Below are 18360 nucleotides of genomic sequence, written 5' to 3'. Positions count from 1 at the left end.
TGGTTATTTACTGGGGTGCAGATCCCGGGTGGGTCATTTGACAAAAATAATTATGAGTAATTTGGTTTTGTCCCCGGGCGACATTTGAGAATGTTATCCATAGCCTGTCATTAGTTATGTGATGATGGCACAGATGTTTTTGGTACAAACACACACATCATATCGTTTTCCATTAATACCCGAGACCTCATGCTGATAGCAGCAATCTGTTAATGTCTTTTAAGCAGATTATGAAGCGAGGAAATCGCTGGATTGTTTGATTTACAGATGCGACTCTGTCACGTTCTGACCTCATGAGTCACTGGGACCGGTAACACCGTGGACCCTTTATCTGCCGTCAGCCCCACAGTAGTACACATAAAGTAGTTATACTTTATGTGTATAACTTTGCCTTTACACCAGCACAGTGGATTTTAAACCAAACAGTCATGATGTGAGTCTGTGCAGACTTTCAGCTTTAATTCAAGAGGTTTAATAATCGCAACCTTCGGAGTTTCCAGCCAACTATGCGATCTGGTCAAAATCCTCTGCAAGAGCAAAATGAGCCTCAAAGAATAATGAGCTGAAATCTTTGGGAGAGTTCTGTACCAGCAAAGATGATCCTACAAGTGGGTGTTTTCCAAAGGAGAGGGGTTAATCCTATGATTCTCTCTCTATATTTTCAGATATACCTATAACCTGTTATGACTCCATCCATTCACTTCCGCTTATCCTTTTCAGACCTGTCCCAGCAGTCTTAGGGCAACAGGCAGGGTACACCCTAGACAGGTCACCACTCTGTCGCAGGGCTAACACATATACACAGACAACCATTTGCACTCACATTCACTCCCACAAGCAATTTAGAGTTTCTAATTAACCTAATCCCAATAAGTGCATGTCTTTGGGAGGAAGCTGGAGGATCCGTGTAGAATCCACGCAAACACAGGGAGAACATGCAAACTCCACACAGAAAGATCACACACTGATGGTGGAATTGAACTCAGAACCTTCTTGCTGTGATGCAACAGTGCTAACCACTGTGCAACCGTGCTGCCCGGATGAGCTCGGGCGTGCTAAGGGTCGTATGGCCGTAAGTAAAAATGAGGAACGCTTCACGAATTTGCGTGTCATTCTTGCGCAGGCGCCGTGCTAATCTTCTCTGTATTGTTCCAATTTTAGTACATGTGCTACCGAAGTAACACATATACTATATACTGTTGTGGGACATGATTATAATATCATAATGCAAAACGTTGTCAGAATTTCTGCATCATGTGTAGAGATGGCTAAAAGAGTGATTTTTTGAGGTTACATTAGTATTATTTTTATAAGCGTGGAGGTCATTTATCTGAATTTCTTGAAGGCCTTCCTCAAACTGCAGCAGTTCACGATTCTCATTCACCCCATCAAATCTAAATGAGGATGTGTTCCCAGGTAGTGAAATGAAGGTTAAAATTTCCCACTCCTTGTGAGTGTGATCGATTACACAGGTCTGCAAAAAAACCTGCATGGGCTATTTTTGTTAAATGTCATGTTTTTTAGGGTGCTGAATTCAATTTCCCTCCATCATGTACAGTTTTTTGCTAAAAAGGAGTTTACATTAAAAAAGGACAACAGCGATGAAAAAAAATCTATATTTTGTTATAATTAACTATGTATCATTTTTCTTATAATTAAAGAAACAAAACTATTCCTTCACGATATATTGAACACTTTTTGTCTGTGAAACCTTTTCTTCTTCTCTTTGATGCTCCTCCGAACACGCTTTCGCTTTATTTCTCTTGATTCTCTCTCTTAGAAATATTACATTAATATAAGAAATCATTACTGGATATGTTTTTTTGACTCTAATATACCAGATTAAAAAGGGAAATTATATGCTTAAGTAAACTAAAAGCATGAAAACCTGACTTGATGGAATTTTAAAAATATTTTTCCAGGTTTCAGTGATTATAAATCTATAAGGAGCAGTCAAAAAATCCCATGCAGTCTTTTTGGTTGCAGACATGTGTTTTTGAATTCAATAACAGAAAAAAAGTCAGATGATTCTGTGGGTATGTGTGCACACTCCCTGATTGTGACTGTGTTCACTGGTCCCCCCTCACATTCACGTCCACATCCTTCACCGTAGGGTTTAACATGTCCTCACCGGTGTCTCTCTCTCGTAAATAGGCCAGTGTAACCTCAGCCCTCAGGCAGCCTGTTTCGGTGTGTTTGCAGTTTGGAAGTTGTGAATGAGGCCAGGCTGTAACTACCACTGAGCTGAGCAACTGGGGCTGAACGGGGACATGTGTTCACCTGATGCACACAGTCGTAACTGCAGTCGGTGCCATTGGGCCTTTACCCATCCTCTCATCTGAGTTACCTGCCTAAATGCGAAAGGTGTGAATATTTAAGTGTTCATGTACCAAAAACCCACCTTAACCCACTATCATCCACCCGTGGCATTTTGACAGAAGAGCTGGATCTCGAAGCGTCCTTACTCACCTGTAGTTGTGTGTGAAACCACGTGACACGTCACTAAATCACTTCCACTGTGGACATCACTTCACACATGCACACATTGATGATTTACAGTGGCTTGCAAAAGTATTCGGCCCCCTTGAACTTTTCCACATTTTGTCACATTACAGCCACAAACATGAATCAATTTGATTGGAATTCCACGTGAAAGACCAATACAAAGTGGTGTACACGTGAGAAGTGGAACGAAAATCATACATGATTCCAAACATTTTTTATAAATAAATAACTGCAAAGTGGGGTGTGCGTAATTATTCAGCCCCCTGAGTCAATACTTTGTAGAACCACCTTTTGCTGCAATTACAGCTGCCAATCTTTTAGGGTATGTCTCTACCAGCTTTGCACATCTAGAGACTGAAATTCTTGCTCATTCTTCTTTGCAAAACAGCTTCAGCTCAGTCAGATTAGATGGACAGCGTTTGAGAACAGCAGTTTTCAGATCTTGCCACAGATTCTCGATTGGATTTAGATCTGGACTTTGACTGGGCCATTCTAACACATGGATATGTTTTGTTGTAAACCATTCCATTGTTGCCCTGGCTTTATGTTTAGGGTCGTTGTCCTGCTGGAAGGTGAACCTCCGCCCCAGTCTCAAGTCTTTTGCAGACTCCAAGAGGTTTTCTTCCAAGATTGCCCTGTATTTGGCTCCATCCATCTTCCCATCAACTCTGACCAGCTTCCCTGTCCCTGCTGAAGAGAAGCACCCCCAGAGCATGATGCTGCCACCACCATATTTGACAGTGGGGATGGTGTGTTCAGAGTGATGTGCAGTGTTAGTTTTTCGCCACACATAGCGTTTTGCATTTTGGCCAAAAACTTCCATTTTGGTCTCATCTGACCAGAGCACCTTCTTCCACATCTTTGCTGTGTCCCCCACATGGCTTGTGGCAAACTGCAAATGGGACTTCTTATGGTTTTCTGTTAACAATGGCTTTCTTCTTGCCACTCTTCCATTAAGGCCAACTTTGTGCAGTGCACGACTAATAGTTGTCCTATGGACAGATTCCCCCACCTGAGCTGTAGATCTCTGCAGTTCGTCCAGAGTCACCATGGGCCTCTTGGCTGCATTTCTGATCAGCGCTCTCCTTGTTCGGCCTGTGAGTTTAGGTGGACGGCCTTGTCTTGGTAGGTTTACAGTTGTGCCATACTCCTTCCATTTCTGAATGATGGCTTGAACAGTGCTCCGTGGGATGTTCAAGGCTTGGGAAATCTTTTTGTAGCCTAAGCCTGCTTTAAATTTCTCAATAACTTTATCCCTGACCTGTCTGGTGTCTAAATCCAATCGAGAATCTGTGGCAAGATCTGAAAACTGCTGTTCACAAACGCTGTCCATCTAATCTGACTGAGCTGGAGCTGTTTTGCAAAGAAGAATGGGCAAGGATTTCAGTCTCTAGATGTGCAAAGCTGGTAGAGACATACCCTAAAAGACTGGCAGCTGTAATTGCACCAAAAGGTGGTTCTACAAAGTATTGACTCAGGGGGCTGAATAATTACGCACACCCCACTTTTCAGTTATTTATTTGTAAAAAATGTTTGGAAACATGTATGATTTTCGTTCCACTTCTCACGTGTACACCACTTTGTATTGGTCTGTCACGTGGAATTCCAATCAAATTGATTCATGTTCGTGGCTGTAATGTGACAAAATGTGGAAAAGTTCAAGGGGGCCGAATACTTTTGCAAGCCACTGTATATTCAAACTCTGTCTGCCTTTTTCTCACCATCATGCCCTGTGTGCGTGTCTCTGTGAAACTTGTCCCCGTGCCAGCGTGCATTAATCTCCATTATTGAATCACGTGTATTAAGAGTTTGCAGGGGGAAAAAGAAAAGGGAGGACAATTGGGAGAGAGCTCTGCTTTGTTTTCATGCCGCGCACACGTCGTGGATGCCTCCCCCAACCTTTTGCCCTTGTGCTGTACGGTTTCAGCTGCTCCTTTCGGACCTCATAATGGCCGCTGTCATAGCTGATTGTGAATCACACGTCATTAAGCTGATAGTTTTCTGCTATGATTGAGTGGCGCACGTGAAGGTAGGTGTAAAATTGAAGAGAAATGCACACTGTCGCCTTTCTAAACGTATGTGTAGTTAATCTTTTATGTGGTAATGCATTCTCCATGTGCAACTGTATAGCATGTTTCATTTGGGATCTCTTGTTCCGACCCTTAGCCGACTCTTTAGCATAGCCGTCCTCTAGACTAGGATTGGTTAGATCAATTGGCCCACCTCTAGCTCCAATAAAAAAATGGTGTGGATACTTGGGGTTAAGTTTTCAATTTTTTGCTGTTTTGTTTTATCTGTAGTTCTTATTTACTGTACAGCACTTTGGTCCTGTGTTGGCTGCTTTAAACTGCTTTATAAATAAAGTTCGATTGGAACTTTCTACCAGGAGCTTTTTGCTGTCTATTTTTTTTTTTAGGAAATTCTAGTTTTATTTTGGCATACCCACGTCTACAACAAAAGCTGTCACAGTGCCCTATAAGCTACACTGTAGCAACCTACATATAATAGCAACAAACAGCAGCTGTGACAGGTCTATATTCTCATAGCATGCTGTTTAAAAACCATATCCTCATATGACATTAGTATGAGGTCAGTACCTCTATGAAACAAAATGTAAAAGACTAAAATTTTATCTAGCTTGCTAGCTTGCGCTATGCTAATTTCTACACTGATAGAATAGCTAGCTTTTTTGGTAGTGCTGTTTTTCTCATTGTGAACTGGCTCCTCCTGCAATTCAGTCAAAGGAACTGCCAGTTTGACATATTGGAGACCTTACACATTTAAGAGCTTTACGTAAGCTGTACAAACACGTAAAATCTATGCAAATACTTCAGGTTTTGTTTTTAAGAAACAAGCTAGATTTTCCTGACCTGTATAAACAGATTTAACCAATCAGACCAATGCTTTGGATGAAATGATTTCTTTGCCTCCTTAGATGTGGTGCCAACTCTGCCGACAAGAGCTCAAACTGCCATGCTGAAGTCCTGAAATGTACAAAAGCAGCTGCGATACAGCTTCAACTCCTGGATCAAACCATGAAATTCTTCCTGCTGTTGCCTCCTTGTGACATTTAAATGAACCAGAATTTCGGTTTTTTGCTTTTCTTCTCTAGAAACATCAGGACCAGCGTACTGTATGTTCGGTGTGTATACACATTACACAACAACTTCAGACCCAAATAATTTTGAATTTCGTGTCATGTTTTTGCAGCATGCTTGGTGTGTAATGACCTTTAGCCATACACCTGCCTTTATCACGGGTCAGGTCTGCTAGTTTTCTCAGCAACTACTGTGACACATCTCAGCTGCAGCTCTGATTTAATGCTGTGAAATATCAGCAGGTCACATTTTTCACCAGTGTACGTGTGTGTGTGTTCAGCTAATCTCCATCAACATATAGGGTGAGAATGCCTTAAACAAATGAGGCCCTGTAAGTTTGGCTCCGAGCAGAAGCAGAGATGCCAAAATGATTTTTGCGCCCATCGATTTTTGACAGGGTAGTCGATGCTGTTGACTTTGTGGCTTGGCCAGAGAATGTAAAACCTCCTGCCTCAAGTTTTCTTATCTACAGGCTCAGGAGAGACGAAGCGGAAGAAGGAGCGGGGGTAAAAACCAGCGTGTCTTTCACATGCTGAGTGTTTCCCCTGCTGTTCATGACTTAAGCACTTTTTCTGTTTAGTTTGTCATCAAGTTCGCTTGCAGAATTAATCTCTCACATAGCCGTTCCTTCATTTTATTATATAAGCATCCTCCTCCGTTGTCTCTGTCTGTAGACGGCTCGACGACTCTTGCAGGAGGCACTTGATGACATCACTGTTGATTGTAATGCTGCCAGTGATGTCCATCATTGGACACAATTACTTTTATCGATCATCTCTACCTTCTCTCCTCTCCTTTGCTCGCCTCCTTTCAACTTTGCAGACACTGCTGTTGGCGTCAGATCCATGTGTGTGTGAGTGTGTGTGTGCGCACGGCTGGAAATGTTTAACTCATATCCAGAGAAATCTTCTTTAAAACTCGGGTAACATCTTTAACAGCAGACCAGCTTTGACTTAATCTCCAGCGAGCTTTACACATCAGATATAATTGTTGTCCTCTTTTACTTGCAGCTACATTACTAACAAATGTGCTGCTAACAGATGGGACATAGTGTATGGCACAGACGTGGGAATTTTATCAATGTCCCATAAGAGGCGATTTGTTCAGCTGAGAACAGGAAACAGACCTGGAGGTGTGGAAGAAAAGTTTCACCAGTCAGTCATAACCAACTGTAAAATAATATTGATTTTATACAGCCACATGTGTCAGATTTGTACAAAAAAGAAGAAAGAAATAATATGTTGTTTCGTTTTAATTATTTAGACCATTTTTGATCTCTGTTGCCAAGCTTTAGATAGAATGTATCGTAAATTACCATCATTATCTCAGAGTTCTGACTAAATCTTACAAAATCTGAACTTTTTTTAAAATCTCCTTTTGATTGATTAAGTTTAGCTGTGACAACTTGCAAGTAACAGAGTCACAGATTCGGTTTCCATTTGTGTTTAACTGTTCTTAGATGTAGTTACACATCGAAGCAACTTTAAGGACGCTACCATAAACGCTACCATAAACCTTTTAACCCACAATTCAGACTAATTGAGTGACTGAAACGAAGCACCAAACACTGGGGCTTCTACTGCCCACCTGCCCCATTGACTTCTGTGTTAAAATGTCCAGCTTCCACTTGGATACTGAGGTTTAAAGTTAGGGCTGTGGCTGCTTTGATTGCCAGGTGTACCAGCACAGGCAGCTGTAGTCTGGAGCTGGGCCTCCAGATCAAGTCAATGAATGGGACCTGTCAACATTTGTGGTCTTTATATTTTTGTGGAATTTTAAATGGAATTTTGTGACAAATAACATGATTGCTGTGTGCTGTACAATGCTTCAGTCGCTATTTTATATTTTTTTCGTCTTTGTTAGGCTACGTCTACACTAATCCGGATAAATTTGGCTCAAAACGCCACACTATCGTTTTTAATCGTTTCCGAAGAGTTGTTCATTCACACTGAAACGAATGAAAACACTTAGGTTCCTGTATTGTGCAAGCGTGAAATGTAAGACGATTCGTCTTGCGTCATCTCCGTCTGCCGTTTATTTACTTTCTGGCTCTTTGAAACGTCGCGCGTCGAGGAAAAGCACCGAGTTTTTTTAAATGGACTGACAATGAGGTGGAGTTGTTGCTGCGAGTAGCACAAGAGTACAAAGTTGCAAAAGCGAGTGAGAATTGAAGAATTTGAAGAAAAGCTATCTGGAGCATGTACAGACTGATATTAATCTTTAATAGGGCTGTCAAAATTGAGAGCAAACAAAACAACTGCTGTATAACGCCATCCACCATCTTAGTTGAATTGGTCACATGATTGCATCATATGACTAAAATGTGTCATCGTTTTCGAAAGCCTCCGTTTTCGCAGTCTGCACTGCGACGCGAAAACCACGTTTTCAAGTTTATCCACTTTGGAGAGCGTTTTCAAAAAGCTCCGTTATCCTTGAGCAAAAACGCCGTCTCAGTGTGGACGGGAGGCCAAAACGGAGAGAAAAAGATGCCTTTTCAAACTGTAACGTATTAGTGTGGTCATGGCCTTAGTCTACTTAGAACTTGCTCACCAGGCTTGCTGATGTTAGCTGGCAGCTGAGCACTCTATGCCATTATCCAAATATGTTCACTTCTTTATATATTGCCTAAGCAATTCTTAATGGATTTAGCTAATAATAAATGCAAATAAAGTAAAAAATTATGTAAGTTCAAAAAAGACGCCTGTTATTCTGTTGTGCGGTGTAGTGCGGTACTTAGATGGCCATCCGTACTCTCATTAAGATGTTACTGAGGTATTGCAACTCATTTGGCTGCTATCTGCCTTTTGAATTTCTCTTATCAGCTGTTATCAGTCCCATACGTATCACTGTAGGTGTGATCCTCTACCACGTAGCAGGCTCAAAAGGTCGTTTTCATTACTTCTAATCAGTGATTAGGGAGATGTAATCGTTGCCTGTAAACAATGTGTAAAAATAAACAGCTAAAAGCAAAAGTAAAAGCCGAGGTTTCAAAATCAAGTGCTGTGGTTGAAATTCAAGGGGGTTGCCCCTCCACCCCACCTCTGCTAATGTGGACTTGAGCTTCTGTTTTAAACTAAGCAGACGTCGCCCATTAACTCTGTTAATGACATGGTAACTAGCCACTTGAAGGAGCAGGAGGATGCCTGCTTGTAATGTGGGACTGATAGCAGGCGATAAAAGCCATGAAGTGGATGACTATAGGTGGGGGAGGTTTTAATTGTCTCATACCTGCTGCTTTTGTCTGCTAAAATGTAATAAGTTCTGACTAACTGCACAAATCAGGGGTTTGTTATTTTTGCAGTATGGCCTCACCTGATAGGCAGACCACCTGCAGCCACCCCTGTCAGCCCGCTCTCTCTTCTTCCCCTCTACATCGCTTATTAGCCCTCCGTCAGTACAGAATTATCCCGTCGTTTTATTATCCTCCCGAGGCGCCTGGTGCTGACGCAGCGCTCAGGAGTTGTCTTGTGCCGTCTGCGTTTTTTCTTTTCCAACCCCTTTATGCTTCCGCAGCCCAGGAGAAAAGGAAACGAGGGAGGAAGGAGCAGGAGGAGAGGGAGGCGGGAGGATGGCTACCATCCTAGAGGGGGCACGGAGAAAGAGCAGCGGCAAGGCTAGCAAAGGAGAGGCAAACCATACACATTAAACTTACAGCAAGAAACTGACGAGACAGATGAGAGACTGACATGTTACGCATCCACCAAATGTGAGCTCCGGCTCATCTAAAATAACTCGTTCTGCCTTGGCTCACTAATCTCTCCCTCTCTTTCTTCTCTTTTCCTTTTCCATCTTTTCCTCCGTCTACTATGAACGTACAGTTCAAAGACCCCTCCTGCTCCTCCCTTCCTGTTCCCACATTAATTAAATCTGTATGTAATTACTATCGTCAAGAAGGGAATCTGAGACGAGCAAAGAAAATTGGTCACGGCCTCGGTATCTTTGAAGTGAAATTACTTGAGCAAAATTTACTGCCCGAACATAAAGATGCTTCATCGGGACGACACGCAGAGGAAGGTGGAGGCTTAAAATCTCAATGTCCAAAATGTGACGCTGGGAACGAGCTTTCACTTGTTGCAACCTCAACGTGACATCTGACCCCACTATAAGGATACAGGAGGGGGAACAAGGAGAGTGAGAGGGGTGAGAGGACAGAGCCTTCAATAAAGATTGTGCAGTGATTTGTTGCTGTATCTCGCCTGCTTGTCCTCATTTCCTGACCTCAGAGCAAATGTTTCCCCGTAGCATCTTTAATAGTTTATTCATGAAAAGAGACTAATTATTCATAGCTGCTACAGGCGCTGGAAGACAACTATGTGAAGCTGTGACTTTGTAGGAGAGCGGCGAGTTAAACCAATAGTACAGATTACATGTTGAGTTTGTGACATGCTGAGAGCAAACACCAAAAATTTAAGAAAATTATAAATACTGAAAGCAGTTTTCATCTTCTCAGCTAAATATAGACAGTAATAATCAGGGCAGTCTGTAGACGCTCATGTTAAAATCCCCAACTTTACAGCAGAAATAAACACTCAGCTGGACCATCAACAGTTTGAGTCTCTGTAGCTAATTTCCTGTGTTCCAGTTCACCACAACTGGTGGTGAATTTTGAAAGTCTGAGGCCTTAGACTAACAGGTCCAGATCGCCTTGATCGATGAGCCCCTGGCAACCACAAGGATAAAAGGTATATTCTCTCAACCGGTTGAAAAATGGCTCGTAGCTGTCGCTAGGTGAAATCAATTGCAAAGATTGCTTTGGTTGCTAGCAGATTTCTGCAGTTGTCCATAGATTTACTGGTAAGATGCTGACTTGTCTGTAAACACATGCTAACTAATCACAGTCCCTAGCACTGTTACCTTTTTGCAATCAGCTTCACTTAGTTGTGCAGGCAACCTCTTTCAACCACTCAAGGAATTCACATTTTTCCCAAAAGGTGGGTGGTTTTCAGGGGGTCAGTGATGGTGAACACACTTAGAAATCTACCTGTTTTCAGGGCTAATTTCTTATCTGTTGTTCAAAATAGATTACGCCGAGTGGGATAAAATCGATGTATTTTGGTAGCCTTTTTGTTTTTTTAAATGACAGAGATGGTGTTTGCATTGCCTAAACAATTTTTTGTCCCAAAGGATTTTTAATCATATTTACAGATCAGCAAGGTAACTCGCTTAGACCTACAGTATAGTAAAACTATAGCACCCAGCAACTTTGTGATCTGAGGCAAGCTAGGTAGCCAGTGCTATTTACACAAAGCAAAGGTTTTCCAGCTCTACCCTCATGTTCACATATTGCCACATCCCCAACCTTTTTTGCGCCACAGACCGGTTTATGTCTGACAATATTTTCACAGACCGGCCTTTAAGGTGTTGTGGATAAATACAACAAAATAAAACCGGTACCAGTACCAAGAAAAAAAGATTTATTCATAACACACAGGAAAAAATCTAGGGAAACTGAGTTATTGATAAACACGATAAAAAAATTATGATAAAACCCCTGAAAACCATAAACCTGAGCCTCAACTCTCGTGGCCCGCTACCAAACGACTCACGGACTGGTACTGGTCCCCTTTATTGCCCACCACCATCAAACCTCACATGATTGCACTGGGTGATGTCACGGTGGCTTCATCCGTCTTTCAAATAAAGACTATGATTTTCACAGTTGCAATGTTGCAGAAAGTTCTAATGCTGTTTGTAAAGCAAGCGTTATATGACTAAATTCCAAGTGTTTACATGTCTTTGTTCCCTGGTCGCTCGCCAGTCTCGAGTTCACAAAAGCGCTTCAACCTTATTCCAGACTAATAACATGTGAGACGTCAATCATCCTCTTTCCCTCCAGGCTAACCTGCTGCCATCACCGACTCTTCATTCTGTGATTATTCACCATCCCTCCTACATGAACCGCTCAGGCCAGGGGACGGCAGAACACATGAATAATTCTACCAGAGCTGTATTTATTTGTGCATTTAGTTTAATAGGACTGAGAATAATACGAGTGTGTATGTGTTTGTGCATGTGAGCCTCTCTTGCACCCATCAATTTGTCCTCTGTCATTTGTACTCGCTACACAGAGATGGAAGCTTGTTGGCATGAATAGAAATGTACCTCTCATCGTGAATATCCATGGTCAATGATGTAACATTGTCTGCTTGTTGTTCCAGCTTTTATTGACACTGATGATAGTGAAAATAAGTAAAGTAATGAACAGAAGAAGAAACCTCTGTATGTGTGTCTGCACGCGCGCGTGTGTGTCTATGTGTTAGCCTTTAAATGTGCGCTTTTACAAAACTGTACTTTTCCCTAAAATCTACATGTGTACTGTATCTCTGTGAGTGTATGTGCATATATTTACATACACTAAGCACATAGACTCATACAGACACACACACACATCTATATATATATATACATATACATATATATGCAGAGCTTATGATTGGGCTCAAAGGTGCTATTTCAGACATGACTTAAAAAGGCAGGTAATCCATTTTTGCACACACTTTTTCCTCTGGGTTGTGTGTTTGGGGAAAGGATGGGAGGCTGTAGTGACGGGAAAAAAGAGGTGAAAACAGGCTGATTGGAAGAACGGTGGAATACTCCAGGGAGAGATAATGGAAACAGATGAAAGGAGCAGAAAAATATGGAGGTATGATATAGAGTAATAATCGCAGCCTTATATTACGGGCAGTGGTGCAAACTTACATTATACAAACAGCACAAGAGCAGCAGCCAGAGAGCTGGTGCATGTGTGTATGTGTATTCATACTATGTGTGTGCATGTTTTTTGTGGGTAATTCATCATTTGCTCTACTTACAATACAAAGCAATTTTACAAGACAAACATACATAGAGATTACAGCCCACAAAAGCACCACAACAGAACTGTTGTAGTAACTCACTGTGTGGCTCGCACACACACACACACACACACACACACACACACACACACACACACATTGCTACGGCAGACCTCCGGCACCCAAAGTGCAGAATGCTGTTTACACTCACTGCTGTGTATGTTGTTGGGATTTAATACTGACAAGAAACATGAGACAGCTAAAAAACAACAAAACAAAAAAATATCAGATTGTTTTGTAGAATGTGTAGGAAGGCAGAGGTGTAGTGTTCAAAAAGTGGGTTTTATTTTAAACCCTAAATTATGACAAAATTATTACCTAAAAGCGATGATAATAAAAGAGATCAACTAAAAGACTGCTACATGAAAATACTGTTTAATTCATTTCATTTTTATAACAGTTGCCTCAAGGCGCTTTACATTGTAAGGCAAAGACCCTACAATGTTACAATCAGACGACCCCCTACAAGCCAGCACTTGGCAAGAGTAGGAAGGAAAAACTCCCTTTTAACAGGAAGAAGCTGTATGCTAGTGGAGCAAACCATTATAAACACAAAAGGGTGTTTATATGTAGTTAAACGTCTGCAAAAATAAACATGGATGTAGCTTCCGGCTGGAAAAATTAAGCCCTAAAAATGCATTCTATGTGAAAGCCACATGATGATGATAGCTGCGTTTGTTAAAAGATTTCCGCTTCTATAAAAGTCTCTTTTACACATTTAATAAAAATACTGTTAATTTTCACGTAGTTTCAACAGAATTTTGTGTGCCACCCATTGTTTCTGGACTTGGCCACCACCATCTTGGAGCCAAAAAATATCATGTTATTGATTTATTGGGTAACAACCTTGATTAGCAGCTGACATTAATAAACTGTACAGGTACAAAAAATGATACAGGATAACTGCTAATTCCTGATAAGTAACACACTAATTAAACACTACAATTTCGCTTACCAAAGCTGGAGCACATCGTTCTTAGATGGACTGTACCTCACAGAAAGCCAAATATTTTGTTAGATATTTTGATAGATGCTATAAAATGAACCAATTGCACAACCTTAATCGAGAGGTTGAGTTCAGTAGCTTGACATGGCAGAGATTAGGCATAGTAAACATGCTTTTTAATGTAAAGTTGGGCAGTTTTAAGAAGCCTTGCCTTTTGCGCATCGGTGGAAGTGCAGTTTTTAGCACTTGTATGCTAGCTTTATTTTTCAGCCCTGGGTGCTACGTTGCATGCTAGCTATTGTCTATTGGCTAGCCTTGGAACCAAACACAGTTAAGACAAACCTCTAAGCTATGTCAGGAGCTTAGACCTTACACCTTTCTCGTGGTTCACCTGCATTTTCTTGTAACTTTAAAGCATTTTCTCAGATGTCTTTGTACCATGAGGACGACATTTGTTAGGTATGATTCGCTAGTTTGAAATAATCGTTGTGCACAGAGATGATTAATCTGAGGAAAGAAGCTAAGCTGATTTGAATCCTCTTGAAATTTGGAAATTTTCTACATACAGCTAGCATGCTAACACGTAGCTTCACTTGTGATTAATGGCTACATATTCCTGATCCCTGTTGGCAACACATTTGTAAAATGATATAATAGGTACAAATTTATTTTATGACTCAGTTTTTTAATATTTTTTTGCCACAGTAAAATTTGAGCACACATGTACCGTGAGAGTAACGGGACTCTGGCTCATGTCGAGTCTCTGGTGCTGAGTATCTAGTGATGTGTACAGTAACAGCCAGCAGCAGCAGCGAGGTGACATGAGGTGGCTGTCATTCAGCTCTATCTGCATATATAACATGTGCTCCTTTGTCTCAGCCACTTACTCCTCTTGTCCATCAACGTCTACATGTGACGGAGCCGAGCTATGGCTCAGTGCTTCATAGACGGAGACAGAATGGGGGGGTGCAGGAGCAACTACAGGAAGGACAGTGAGGGAGACTAGAAGAGAAGCAAGTGCTGCGCTGAACACAGACAGCAATTCACGTCTTTCACACTGTAGGATGAGTCATCGCACTCGGCACTGCGCTGTGAACGAAACAGAATGGGGAGAGACACCTGCAGAGAGGGGCTGTAGAGTGTGACAGAGGGCTAGAAAGCATCATACAGTCACATAGAGGAAAAAACAAACAAGCAAACAAGCAAAAAAAAACCCCAACAACCCTAGTGTCTGCCGAATCTCCTGCTGCAAATGGGAGGAAAAGGCATCAGTGACAGACAGGAGGGGGGGCAGAGTGTTTGAATAGAAACCGCTCTGAGTTATAGAGAGAAATTGAATCTTGATGCATTTGTGCAAAGTCAAATATAATATATAAAACAAAAAAGTATATCAAAGTGATTGCTATTAAGTTAAAGGTTCCAAAGTTGTACGTATGAGATGCTGAATGTTTGTAATGTTGAAGGAAAACTTTACAGAATTGTTGAAATGACTCCTGTTTTTATGGATAAGTCGTCATCTTAGAATGATCCTGAAGATGCTTGGTGATGATCTGTGGAAGCGCAGATCATCTCCAGTGCAGCTCACTCTCTGGGCAGTATTTACTTTTAAGGGAGTAGTATTATATTTTGTAAATGTTCTTCAAATGTACTTTAAGAAGTGTGTAGTGCAGTAAAGATCACAGACATTATGTAGGAGTGGGTAATGGATAATTGATTTGTAAATAACTTGAGCTTATTAATAAAACATTGCACTACAGTATATTTCTGACTAACTAGACAGCGCATTCTCTTTCTCTTGACAGTATCTTTTTTAGAGATGTAACACATTTTGGGGCCAATTTGAAAGAAAGGCAGATGTGAAATGTAAAGAGAGGTCAGAGGTCAAATTTCACATGATAGTTGGATGGAAACTATAAGAATTAGAATCTCCATATAGCAGGATGATTTCCTAAAAACAAAACAGCAGGACAAACACTCCCAGAAACATGACCTCCTTGGTGGCAGTAGCTAACTACATACCCATCCTTCACCCCTTTATTTCAGAAGAACTTTCTATGGTTGTTGGTGGAGGTGTGGTCTCTGGCTCTGCTGCAGGAGAGGGGTCATGCAGCGAGCTCCAGGGGCAGTACCGGACATGCTGGCAGAGCAGCTGTGGGCAATTTACTAATCAAAGGTCTTCCATATTCAGTGATGCCGGGACCAGAGCTACCAATGACTACTGGTAAGCTGTTGGACTGGAGCTGTAAATGGACTAATTCTTACCTTTTACTCTCCTGCAGCACTCAATACAACATGCCAGATTTACTTTCTTCTAAAGTAAATTCTTCCTAACTACATTCATACTCCGATGGCCACATTAGAGAGGATTGGGGTTAGTATCGTAGGATACCTGACATACAGACTAGAGGAGCCAGGGATTGAACCACTAACCTTCTGATCAGCTGGTGACCTGCTCTACCTCCTGAGCTACAGCCACACCTGTAGCTTCCTGTAGTCCACCTGAGTGTTACAGTAGCAATACAAAATTTGCTTACGAGCATGTTCCATCTGCGAGTGGTGACTGGAGTTTACATCATCGAAGTGCGTTTTCCAAACATTATGTTCACTTTAAAACGCTTTATGTTGAACCCTAAATGTAGTCTATACATGTATTAGTGCTACACAATGAGGTTGCCCATTGGTTTCTCATTTTTAGCATTGTGTCAGTCGACATTTTAAAGGGAGAAATTAATTCCAGAGGCCAGAGATCAACATGCTTTTGAGCCTCCCTCAGTTGGCCATTCAAAGAACTGCACTTCCATTGCAATCGCAATATATCAGCCTCAGGTCGATAAAGTGGATGCACCTGGTGATCCAGGTTACCCTTCACAACTATAAATACTTTGTATCGTTCCTTAAGCAGTTTTAGGTGCAAAACATTTCTTCTGGTAAACAGTCCGTTTGAGCAGGCACTCTGGGATGGAAGATCTAGCAGAGGACACTATGTTGTCAGGACCAGAGCATTATGGATCCCTGCCTCATGTTTTTCTCCCCCCTTTGATTTGAGTTGACAAAACCTTTTCCAGCCAGCTGGGAACAAAAAGATCTTCAATTACAGGCTTTCAAAAGCAAGGTTGATAGCAGAGGACACGTTTGGGTGTGGAGGACGAGTTGATCCACACCATTATTCAACAGTACACTCAAATGTATTCAGTAAGTGTATGGGAGCAAATCAAGGGGCCTGGGTGGAGGGTATGGCAGGAGTTGGATTAGTGTCGTTAAACAAGGACATAGGAGAAGCTGAGCTGGAGGAAGATGCAGAGGTGAGAACACATGAGTCATCTTCAGACTGGTCTATCTGAAGGATTCTCGCACTGTCCTCTCACAAAATTATGCAGTTCAGCTCATTATGGAGGAATGAGATTAAAGCTGAGTTCTGAGATGGCAGTTGTGTTGTGTCCATGGCATCACTTCTGACCTACAATTTTTGTACTGGAGAAAAAGAAACAAAAACAGGTTAAAAACATTTTAATCTTTGGTAACCATTGTGTCTTCCTTTATGACAGGAACCAAAAGTTAGCTGTAGGAAACAAAGCCGTAAAAGTGTGTTGATATCACAACAGCGTCCTTTGGTGGCACTGTTGTTCAATTATAGCACCCTGACAAAAGTTTAACTCGATAGTTGTGCACTTCCTGTTGCCAGTGGTTATTTCCTGTCATCAGCACATGCAGTCACTGAAATGCCACTGACTTTTTTCATCTCAGCTAGTTGGTTTCTATGAAGATGCACCTTTAGTCTGGATTAAAAAGTCTTTTATCAAGACTTGTCACGGAGAGCTGCTGCATCTCCCTAAATGGCTGAATAGGAGATTCCTACAGCATGCATGAGATTGTGGATACTCATACAGTCAAGTCTTTAGTTGGTATTGATTAAAGTATATGCTGTTGTTTTTCCTTATCTCGAGGCATTTAAATGGAGGACATGAACCAGTTTTAATTACAGGGCAATAATTTGGTCAATCAAATCAATTATTTGAACCAATCGCCTGTGTTGTCATTTGTCACGGTTCACTAGCTCCTATTGAGTGGAAAAGGGAACCCTGTCAAAGAGTAACACGAGTTAATGGGAAAACTCAAAGGAAAGTCAAAAATTTTGTGGCGCTACGAAAAGCAGATCAAAGCAGAGCCATCAATATCAAATTGCGAATGGAAGCATCGGCTGAAACGGATAACGACAAAACCACAAACAAAGGAGAGCAGATCGATGAATGGAATTGGAATCTTTGCTGAGCCAGTGGTTGGGTCAACGACTTGAAGCTGGATGGAGATCTATAGATGTGGTTCCTTTGAGTTACACTGATAAGAGAATGGAGCTAAAGATTAGGGCTCCATCGGGCTCCACCCGCTTGGTGTTTTCTGTTAACTCTTCTGTTGTTGTGTTGGGCTCATATCTCATGTATGATGCATACTGCAAGGCATATTCTTTTAACACCATGCTCTAAATGTTAGATTTCAGATTTCTACAGCTTGCAGTGATCCCAAAAGGAGTCACAGCTTTTTACTTATATTTGCATTCAGAAGTCAAATATAATCAAACTTTAATAAATGATAAGGTAGCATTAAGGTCAAATACTCTGTATGGAATTGGTGCCAGGAGCCAATAAATGTGCTCAACATACATTTAATTTTGATTAAGCCCCTTTAATGAGAAGTAATTACACCAGTCACTATACACAAGGTCTATGGCTTATGGGCAGTTTGACCTGCTAGTCCTTTTAATAATGTATTTAAGTGTAATGGGGCGAAAAACATTAGATGATGACACAACAACTGTGTAGTCTGAACAAATTGCTTTTGGTATGACAATCAGCCAATGAAGATATAAGGTGTCATTGAAAAGTTCTGACACAGGTCAGTCTGGCCCTGTGGTCCAGTTCCTCTGTGGAGTTTGCATGTTGTGACTGTGGCTGCTTGGGTT

General features: G+C 41.4%; 1 protein-coding gene and 1 non-coding gene across 3 annotated transcripts in view; one reads left to right on the top strand and one right to left on the bottom strand.

Moving 5' to 3' along the window:
• Positions 1-11685, top strand: part of tmem102 (transmembrane protein 102) — a 41147-nt gene extending 29462 nt beyond the window's left edge. The window contains exon 7 of one of the 2 annotated variants that reach the window (XR_005612502.1): positions 11440-11685. The gene's annotated coding sequence lies outside the window, so the exon portion shown is untranslated. Of the gene's footprint in view, positions 1-5440; positions 5463-11439 lie in introns of those variants that run through there. The other variant, XR_005612501.1, reaches the window with a different exon arrangement.
• LOC116316488 lies at positions 1079-1184 on the bottom strand. Its single transcript, XR_004199158.1, has one exon. It is a non-coding gene; the product is annotated as a U6 spliceosomal RNA (small nuclear RNA).
• Positions 11686-18360: the final 6675 nt, after the last annotated feature.

The sequence above is a fragment of the Oreochromis aureus genome, linkage group 3 (assembly GCF_013358895.1).
Source record: "Oreochromis aureus strain Israel breed Guangdong linkage group 3, ZZ_aureus, whole genome shotgun sequence".
NCBI lineage: Eukaryota > Metazoa > Chordata > Actinopteri > Cichliformes > Cichlidae > Oreochromis > Oreochromis aureus.
This window is presented reverse-complemented; position numbering and strand designations above follow the sequence as displayed.